We start from the raw sequence: 9,888 nt of genomic DNA on the forward strand, positions 1-9,888 counted from the left end.
CAATTAAACACTGGAATGGTAGAATGTGCAGAAGATGAATGTGCAAGTAGAGATACTGGGGTGCAAAGGAGCAAGATAAATAAATAAATACAGTATGGGGATGAGATAGATTGGATGGGCTATTTACAGATGAGCTATGTACAGGTGCAGTGATCTGTGAGCTGCTCTGACAGCTGGTGCTTAAAGCTAGTCAGGGAGGTAAGAGTCTCCAGCTTTAGTGATTTTTGCAGTTCGTTCCAGTCATTGGCAGCAGAGAACTGGAAGGAGAGGCGGCCAAAGGAAGAATTAGCTTTGGGGGTGACCAGTGAGATATACCTGCTGGAGCGCATGCTACGGGTGGGTGCTGCTATGGTGACCAGTGAGCTGAGATAAGGTGTGGCTTTACCTAGCAGAGACTTGTAGATGACATGGAGCCAGTGGGTTTGGCGATGAGTATGAAGCGAGGGCCAGCCAACCAGTGCATACAGGTCGCAGTGGTGGGTAGTATATGGGGCTTTGGTGACAAAATGGATGGCATTGTGATAGACTGCATCCAATTTGTTGAATAGAGTGTTGGAGGCTATTTTGTAAATGACATCACCGAAGTCGAGGATCGGTAGTATGGTCAGTTTTACGAGGGTATGTTTGGCAGCATGAGTGAAGGATGCTTTGTTGCGAAATAGGATGCCAATTCTAGATTTAATTTTGGATTGGAGATATTTAATGTGAGTCTGGAAGGAGAGTTTCCAGTCTAACCAGACACCTAGGTATTTGTAGTTGTCCACAAATTCTAAGTCAGAACCATCCAGAGTAGTGATGCTGGACGGGCGGGCAGGTGCGGGCACTGATGGATTGAATAGCAGGCATTTAGTTTTACTTGCGTTTAAGAGCAGTTGGAGGCCACGGAAGGAGTGTTGTATGGCATTGAAGCTCGTCTGGAGGTTTGTTAACACAGTGTCCAAAGAGGGGCCAGAAGTATACAGAATGGTGTCATCTGCGTAGAGGTGGATCAGAGAATCACCAGCAGCAAGAGCAACATCATTGATGTATACAGAGAAAAGAGTCAGCCCGAGAATTGAACCCTGTGGCACCCCCATAGAGACTGCCAGAGGTCCGGACAACAGGCCCTCCAATTTGACACACTGAACTCTATCAGAGAAGTAGTTGGTGAACCAGGCAAGGCAATCCTTTGAAAAACTAAGGCTGTCGAGTCTGCCAATAAGAATGTGGTAATCGACAGAGTCAAAAGCCTTGGCCAGGTCGATGAATATGGCTGCACAGTAATGTCTCTTATCGATGGCGGTTATGATGTCGTTTAGGACCTTGAGCGTGGCTGAGGTGCACCCACGACCAGCTCTGAAACCAGATTGCATAGCAGAGAAGGTACGGTGGGATTCGAAATGGTCGGTAATCTGTTTGTTAACTTGGCTTTCGAAGACCTTAGAAAGACAGGGTAGGATAGATATAGGACTGTAGCATTTTGGGTCTAGAGTGTCACCCCCTTTGAAAAGGGGGATGACTGCGGCAGCTTTCCAATCTTTGGGATTCTCAGACAATAAGAAAGAGAGGTTGAACAGGCTAGTAATAGGGGTTGCAACAATTTCGGCAGATCATTTTAGAAAGAAAGTGTCCAGATTGTCTAGCCCGGCTGATTTGTATGGGTCCAGATTTTGCAGCTCTTTCAGAACATTGGCTATCTGGATTTGGGTGAAGGAGAAATGGTTGGGGCTTTGGCGGGTTGCTGTGGAGGGTGCCGGGCAGTTGACCGGGGTAGGGGTAGCCTGGTGGAAAGCATGGCCAGCCGTAGAGAAATGCTTGTTGAAATGTTCAATTATAGTAGATTTATCGGTGGTAACAGTGTTTCCTAGCCTGAGAGCAGTTGGCAGCTGGGAGGAGGTGCTCTTATTCTCCATGGACTTGACAGTGTCCCAGAACTTGTTTGAGTTAGTACTGCAGGATGCAAATTTCTGTTTGAAAAAGCTAGCCTTAGCTTTTCTAACTGCCTGTGTATATTTGTTCCTAACTTCCCTGAAAAGTTGCATATCGCGGGGGCTATTCGATGCCAATGCAGAACGCCACAGGATGTTTTTTGCAGGTCAAGGGCAGACAGGTCTGGAGTGAACCAAGGACTATATCTATTCCTAGTTCTACATTTTTTGAGTGGGGCATGTTTATTTAAGATGGTGAGGAAGGTTAAGTAAAACAGTTTAAGTAAAAGCAAACGCTTTAGGCTTGATTGATGTTCCTTAGACGTTGGTCAGATGTTCGAAATCAAAAATGTTCAAATTCAAGAATACAAGTGACAGAATTTCATTGTTGCATTACTATAAAATTACAGGTGTACAGTTTTGATCGTTCTCTGTATTGTTTTAGTTACTGCAGCTCCAGTGCAGCAAAACGTCAGGATACAGATCACCAACACAAATCAAGAGCTTGATAAAAACAAGTGACTTCATTGAACACGACGGTAAGCAACATGGGTTCTCATTACACCATTGTTGTTGAAGTGATGAGACCTGGTGAGGTATCGAAGTTGTTCTTTGTTCAGGTGGTTTGTAATGAGTGAAAACATGGTTGGAGGATGCCTGTAGTTGAACGCTACTCTAATTGGCTACCAATGAGCCAAGGTCACAGGCTGGTAGGGGAGCAGGTTTTCTCCAATTAAGAACACAGACACACACACACACACACTGATTTAAAAAATGGTTTATTCATTACTGACAAGGCAACGACAGGGCTCATTCTATTCCTTCCATGAAACTTTTTTATATTCATCATTGTCACAGCAGTAGATGGGAGCTGTGTTAATACTGTAACTGACTGACTTGTGGAATGACAAGGCAAAATAACACACAAACTTCATATTTTGAGAATCGTTCTTCATTGCTGCATCCCAAATGCACCCTATTCTCTATGAAGTGCAATATATAGTGATATATATATAGTGCCATTTGATTTGTTGCTGTGAATGTTTCTGTTCCATATTTACACACAGATTTGGTATCAAATGTGCACAAAGATGATTGATTGAATCAAATGGTGCCTGAAAGGCGATTCATTAATTTAGAAATGGTTATTTGGAATTATCAGGACGCAATTATACTTTTTCAGAGTCCTGTCGGCTGCTTAATACTGCGGTACGTGTCCATGAAATCCAACCATATAATAGGATGCTACCTGGACCTATGTGGACACTGATTTGGACTGGAGCCAATCTGGTGTAGAGGGGAGTAATGAGCAATGTCAGTACCAAGGCGTGTGTGTGTGTGTGTGTGTGTGTGTGTGTGCGTGTGTGTGTGCGTGTGTGTGTGTGTGTGTGTGTGTGTGTGTGTGTAGCCTGAAGTTGCAAGTGTGTTATCTTTTTGTTTAGCAGGGGTGCGGAAATGTCGTCCTGGTAACGTGCGTGTTACATGTGAGCGTGGTAGGGGATTATGGCACGCCACTATGTGTGACTGGTTGGAGTAACCAGCAGGCACCAGACCACAGACATATTCTCCCCCACACACGCTCACACGCGTGAATGGCAGGATTAACCAGCGTGCACCAGACCACAGCCGTGCCAATCTACCACCTCCACGGGGCACACATCCACAGGAAAAAGAGTTGCAGGATTCAGGACTTTGAAGGTGTCTATAATCACACAGGCAGCCATTTGTCGTGATGTTGTATTAGTTAATGTGACGACTGCTGCTCATCGAATGATTAACGGTTTATAATTGCGTGATTAAATGAATTAAGCAATGAATCAAGCAATTATTAACTCATTAACCTGGGGCACCATGGGAACATTGTTTTGATTGAGTTTCTATTTCCCAAATTAACTCAAAGGATATCAGAATATCGATTACAACAGTCGCTAAATTAATCAATTTCCTCTACAGTCTCATAATCTGAACGTCGTACAATCCGGGAATCTGCACGGACCCGGGCTTTACCACTGAATTTACCACACCAATCTTAGTTGATTATTTATTTACTAGCAAGCTAAAATGATGATAAAAATACACATACACAAAACACAGTCTAGCTATTGATTAGGACTTAGTATAACGGGCCAACACACTATGGCGCTTGTTACCCAAAATGGGGATTTTAAAGAGAGAGAAATAAAGGAAGTACACGAGAGAAATATACATTTGGGTTCATTTGTCAGCCATGCTTATTTAACTAGCCTCGCCCCGAACTGCCGCTCTTATGGGTCAGAATATAATGATGTAATTACGTGTTGGAGGTCTCAGGTGGGAAGCTCCGCGTGGGTCGTTTAGGCTTCTAAATGACGCACTTCTCCGGCGCAACTCTCTGGTTGTCCTCACGATGTCAGTGTCCTTCTTGGCTAAATGGTCTGATCCCTCGCCCTTGATCTGAAAGGGGTCTTCTGAGGACAGACAGCTCTGTAGCTCAGAGCTCACAGCTTCGGCCCGAACGGGGTCGATACCACGATTCAATGGAGAGTGGAGGCTGGGTGGTTCGGCTTGAATTCACCCGCTTAGACACAGCTACTCGTCCGTAGCTCGTGTAGAAAAATATTTCTTTGTCTTCAACCTTGTGTTTCGTTTTGGGGTTCGTCGACTTTGTTAGACCTTAGCTGCAGCTTGGGGTCAATAGTCTCCTATGTTAAGTCTTCACTCTCCTGTCTTATACCCTCGGGGCAGAAGTGGGTGTAACCGCCTTTAGGGCAATTCCCTGGGCGGACCAAGTAAAGGGGCACGGCATTTTAATATTCCACTTTTAGACACTAACTTCACATTTCATCTTTACCAAAACATTCTGTTTGATTTGGATATTTTCCACTCAACGTACAATGTATAAACATCAGGCACATACGGGGAAAACTCTTAAAGGTACAATGTTTTCATAATAACGTCATCTCTTAACCTTTAAAAACAAATACAAAAGTTACATACATTTTAATATTCCACTTTTCGTCATAACCACCATTGTGGCTGACGGAAACCATTGTTCCAAAGTCCCTTTATTGCATGTTTAATGTTCTGAGGCCAGTTCTCCATTGTTAGGACAAAGGAATTTCTCTGTGGCCTAAGTTTTATTATGGGCGTGAGGTGTCATAAAACCCCCACATCTTCAGACCCCTACATCTCTCCTCCTCTGATGGGGTTTGGGAGATAATCTGTAGGGTGGTGGTCTCCTGTACCCTGACCTGATTAGGACAGTCATGACACATTGTTTTATTTTATCTGTATTAATCAACAATATACTACCGTTAAATGGACAGTAAAATGTCATACATTTGTTTTACAGCACACTGTAAGACCTCTCTGTAATTTCAACAGTGAAACACAGAAGAATGCACAGTAGAATTGCACAGTAGAATGCACAGTGCATTGGGGGAAAATGTTGTGCGTGGGGAAAGAGTCTATGGCTCATGAACATATTTTAAGGCATGTCTTGTAAGAGGTTGTATTTGGTGCACCCGTTAGTGGGAATGCTCCTCCCCCACAGAATATGGTAACATACTGTGCTTTACAAATGCTACATAGCTTGTCCTGAAACTCTATATTAGTTAATTAGCCAATTGCTGTCAGTAAATTACTTAAAAGCTGAATACAGTACGATACTACATTTCTGGAGCATCACAAACCTTGCAAACAATAGTAGTTGCATGTAATTGTTGTTTGTCACTCAGTAATATGTCAAGGCATGTCCTGTAAGAGGCTATGTTTGTTGCACCCGTTAGTGAGAGTGCTGTACCAATTTAGGTGATATGTGGTAGTGTTTTCTCTTTATTACCCACAACCCTGCGTGATGGAGATTTTCTAGGGTTGTGTCCCTCGCTCTACACTCATATTCCACTATGCTTTCTTTGGAAGGACCAGGAGGCAGCAATGGTAACAGTGGCTTGACCGCGACTTGCTCTGTCTCTCTGGTCCAGTGGACAAGGAAGGAAGGACAAAAGACACCAGCACACCTGGAGCGAGCAGACTACAGTGGAGTGCCTCCATTGACCTCTGGGTCATGGGCTACCAGGTGTGTCTGCTCACTCTGAAGTTATCCTTCCTCCCCCTGCAGGACCGGAGCAGACCTGTGACCAGACAACCCCCATGACAGCTACCATCGCTGAGGTGCAGAGGAAGTACCTAAAGAAACTAATCTATGCCAGGAAGTGAGCAGGCTACAGGGGAGTGTCACAGTCGACCTTCAGGTCGAGGGCTTCAGGCTGCGCCTGCTCGCTCTGAGGTTGTCCTTCCTCCACTCAAACAGATCATTACTAGACAAGCAGAACCAGACCAGAACCAGCACCCTTCCCGTCCTTCTCAAGCAAGATGGCAGCTTCGTTTCTAGTCCTTAGGAAACTGTGCAGTATTTTGTTTTTATATGTATTATTTCTTACATTTTAAGCCCAGAAAACCTTAAGTGTTATTACATACAGCTGGGAGAACTATTGGATATCAGAGAGACTTTAAAAAATGGAACACTAGTCACCTTAATAATGGCACTTTAAGAATGTTTACATATCTTGCATTACTAATTTCATATGTATATACTGTGTTCTATGACACAGTTGAAGTCGGAAGTTTACATACACTTAGGTTGGAGTATTTAAAACTCGTTTTTCAACCACTCTACACATTTCTTGTTAACAAACTATAGTTTTGGCAAGTTGGTTAGGACATCTACTTTGTGCATGGCACAAGTAATTCTTCCAACAATTGTTTACAGACAGATTATTTCAATTATAATTCACTGTATCACAATTCCAGCGGGTCAGAATTTTAAATACACTGAGTTGACTGTGCCTTTAAACAGCTTGGTAAGCTCCAGAAAATGATGTCATGGCTTTGGAAGCTTCTGATACGCTAATTGACATCATTTGAGTCAATTGGAGGTGTACCTGTGCATGTATTTCAAGGCCTACCTTCAAACTCAGTGCCTCTTTGCTTGACATCATGGGAAAGTCAAAAGAAATCAGCCAAGAACTGAGAATTTTTTTTTAGACCTCCACAAGTCTGGTTCATCCATTGGAGCAATTTCCAAACACCTGAAGGTACCACGTTCTTCTGTACAGACAATAGTACGCAAGTATAAGCACCATGGGACCACGCTGCCATCATACCGCTCAGGAAGGAGACGTGTTATGTTTCCTAGAGATGAATATACTTTGGTGCAAATCAATCCCAGAACAACAGCAAAGAACCTTGTGAAGATGCTTGAGGAAACAGGTACAAACGTATCTATATCCATAGTAAAATGAGTCATATATTGCCATAAACTGAAAGGCCGCTCAGCAAGGAAGAAGCCACTGCTCCAAAACCGCCATAAAAAAGCCAGACTACGGTTTGCAGCTGCACATGGGGACAAAGATCGTACTTTTTGGAGAAATGTCCTCTGGTCTGATGAAACAAAAATAGAACTGTTTGGCCATAATGCCCATCGTTATGTTTGGAGGAAAAAGGGTGAAGCTTGCAAGCCGAAGAACACCATCCCAACCGTGAAGCACGGGGGTGGCAGCGTCATGTTGTGGGGGTGCTTTGCTGCAAGAGGGACTGGTGCACTTCACAAAATAGATGGCAGGAAAAGGTAGGAAAATTATGTGGATATGTTGAAGCAACATCTCCAGACATCAGTCAGGAAGTTAAAGCTTGGTCGCAAATGGCTCTTCCAAATGGACAATGACCCCTAGCATACTTCCAAAGTTGTTGCAAAATGGCTTAAGGACAACAAAGTCAAGGTATTGGAGTGGCCATCACAAAGCCCTGACCTCAATCCTATAGAAAATTTGTGGGCAGAACTGAAAAAGTGTGTGCGAGCAAGGAGGCAACCCAAAAAGGCAACCCAAAACATTTGACCCAATTTAATCAATTTAAAGGCAATGCTACCAAATGCTAATTTAGTGTATGTAAACTTCTGACCCACTGGGAATGCGATGAAAGAAATACAAGCTGAAATAAATCATTCTCTCTACTATTATTCTGACATTTCACATTCTTAAAATAAAGTGGGGATCCTAACTGACCTTTGACAGGGAATGTTTGCTAGGATTAAATGTCAGGAATTGTGAAAAACTGAGTTTAAAGGTATTTGGCTAAGGTGTTTGTAAACTTCCAACTTCAACTGTATCTATTGCATCTTAGCCGCCCTGTCAATGCTCATCCATATATTTTATACTGATATATTCTTATCTCATTCCTTTACTAGATTGTGTGTATTAGGTTTTGTTGTGGAATTTGTTAGATATTAGGTTTTGTTGTGGAATTGTTAGATATTACCTACACTGTTGGATCTAGAAGCATAAGCATTTCGCTACACTCGCAATAACATCTGGTAACCATGTGTATGTGACCAATAAAATTTGATTTGATACATCCTCCCACCTCAAACTGAAGTCCAGCAGGGTAGTCAAGAGCGGGCGAATCCTCGTCTTTGAACTCAAGATTCAGGGTTCGTCCCCTGAGGGTCATCAATGTGTACAGCCCCACCAACGTGGCCGAGAAAGTAACCCTCTTCAAACAGCTTCGGTTACTCCTGCTCACCCCCACACCAGTCCTGGTGGGGGGAGTCTTCAACTGTGCCCTCCGAGACAAAGGCCCAGGAGAGACTGTTGCACACATGAACTACAATCAATCATCTGAGAATGTTCTCCCTGACAAGCCAAGCGGTGCACTTCTCAGACCACAGGATGCTGACCGTGTCCTTAGATTGGGAAAGCCTAGTGAGAGTAGGTAGGGGGTCTGTAGCTCTCTTCACGACAACAGACACAGGTTGGTTCCTTGAAACGGGCGTTTATTGCATTGCAGGTCTTTTTCTCCGATGCATCCACGTCACGCCGTGAGAACTATATGTTTGAATGAACACATTAACGTTGATAAATTATACAGTACTGAAACAAAGAAATACAAATGGCGCTCGGTGCAACAATACAAATGGAACTTGGCGCGACTATGAACAAAGTTCTATATGTAGAACAAAATACCTCGTTGGCTGCTTGTCCTGAAAAGAGGTTATTGAATCCTTAAAGTCCCTTGAAAGTCCCTTTACTGTCTTTCTTAGCCTCTGCCATCAACAGTTATGACTCAGACTAAGATCTGCTTAAGTTAGATTGCCTTCTGTTGCACACCTGTTTTTGTATGTTAACTTTCATGAGTTTTCCCTGCATTCCCAGCATAAGGCGCTCATCAATTCAGACGCGGCTGGGAATTTTATCGACAGAGCATTCGCCCATAGTTTAGAGATCCCTATTGTTCCAGTGGTTAGGCCCTTCCCAGTTCACGCTCTGGACAGTCGACCATTAGGGTCCGGATCGATTAGGGTGGCCACCACTCCCCTGGGCATGGTGACGCAGGGGGGTCACGAGGAGAGAATCAGTCTCTTCCTTATTGACTCTCCTGCGTATCCCGTAGGTCCTCCACTTCACCCGCCCCCTCAAGTTTCTTTTTTGTGAAGAAGGAGGGAGGTCTGCGCCCGTGTATTGACTATCGAGCCCTGAACCAGATCACTGTGAAGTACAGTTACCCGCTATCTCTCATAGCCACAGCGATTGAGTCAATGCACGGGTGCGCTTCTTCACTAAACTAGATCTCAGGAGCACTTACAACCTGGTGCGTATCCGGGAGGGAGACGAGTGGAAGACGGCGTTCAGTACTACCTCAGGGCATTATGAGTACCTCGTCATACCATACGGGTTGATGAATGCTCCATCAGTCTGCCAAGCCTTTGTAGACAAGATTTTCTGGGACCTGCACAGGCAGGGTGTAGTGGTGTATATTGATGACATTCTGATATACTCCGCTGCACACGCTGAGCATGTGTCCCTGGTGCGCAGGGTGCTTGGTCGACTGTTGGAGCATGACCCGTACCTCAAGGCTGAGAAATGCCTGTTCTTCCAGCAGTTCATCTCCTTCCAAGGGTACCGCATTTCCACCTCAGGGGTGGAGATGGAGAGTGACCACATTT

At 44.1% G+C, this 9,888-nt stretch overlaps 1 long non-coding RNA gene across 1 annotated transcript; it reads right to left on the reverse strand.

Moving 5' to 3' along the window:
- Positions 1-8,701: 8,701 nt before the first annotated feature.
- On the reverse strand, positions 8,702-8,990 carry LOC115155342 (uncharacterized). The gene is made up of 2 exons (XR_003868030.1): positions 8,909-8,990; positions 8,702-8,770 (listed from the first exon to the last, which is right to left on the reverse strand). It is a non-coding gene; the product is annotated as an uncharacterized LOC115155342 (long non-coding RNA).
- Positions 8,991-9,888: the final 898 nt, after the last annotated feature.

This window comes from Salmo trutta, chromosome 20, assembly GCF_901001165.1.
Source record: "Salmo trutta chromosome 20, fSalTru1.1, whole genome shotgun sequence".
Classification (NCBI taxonomy): Eukaryota; Metazoa; Chordata; class Actinopteri; order Salmoniformes; family Salmonidae; genus Salmo; species Salmo trutta.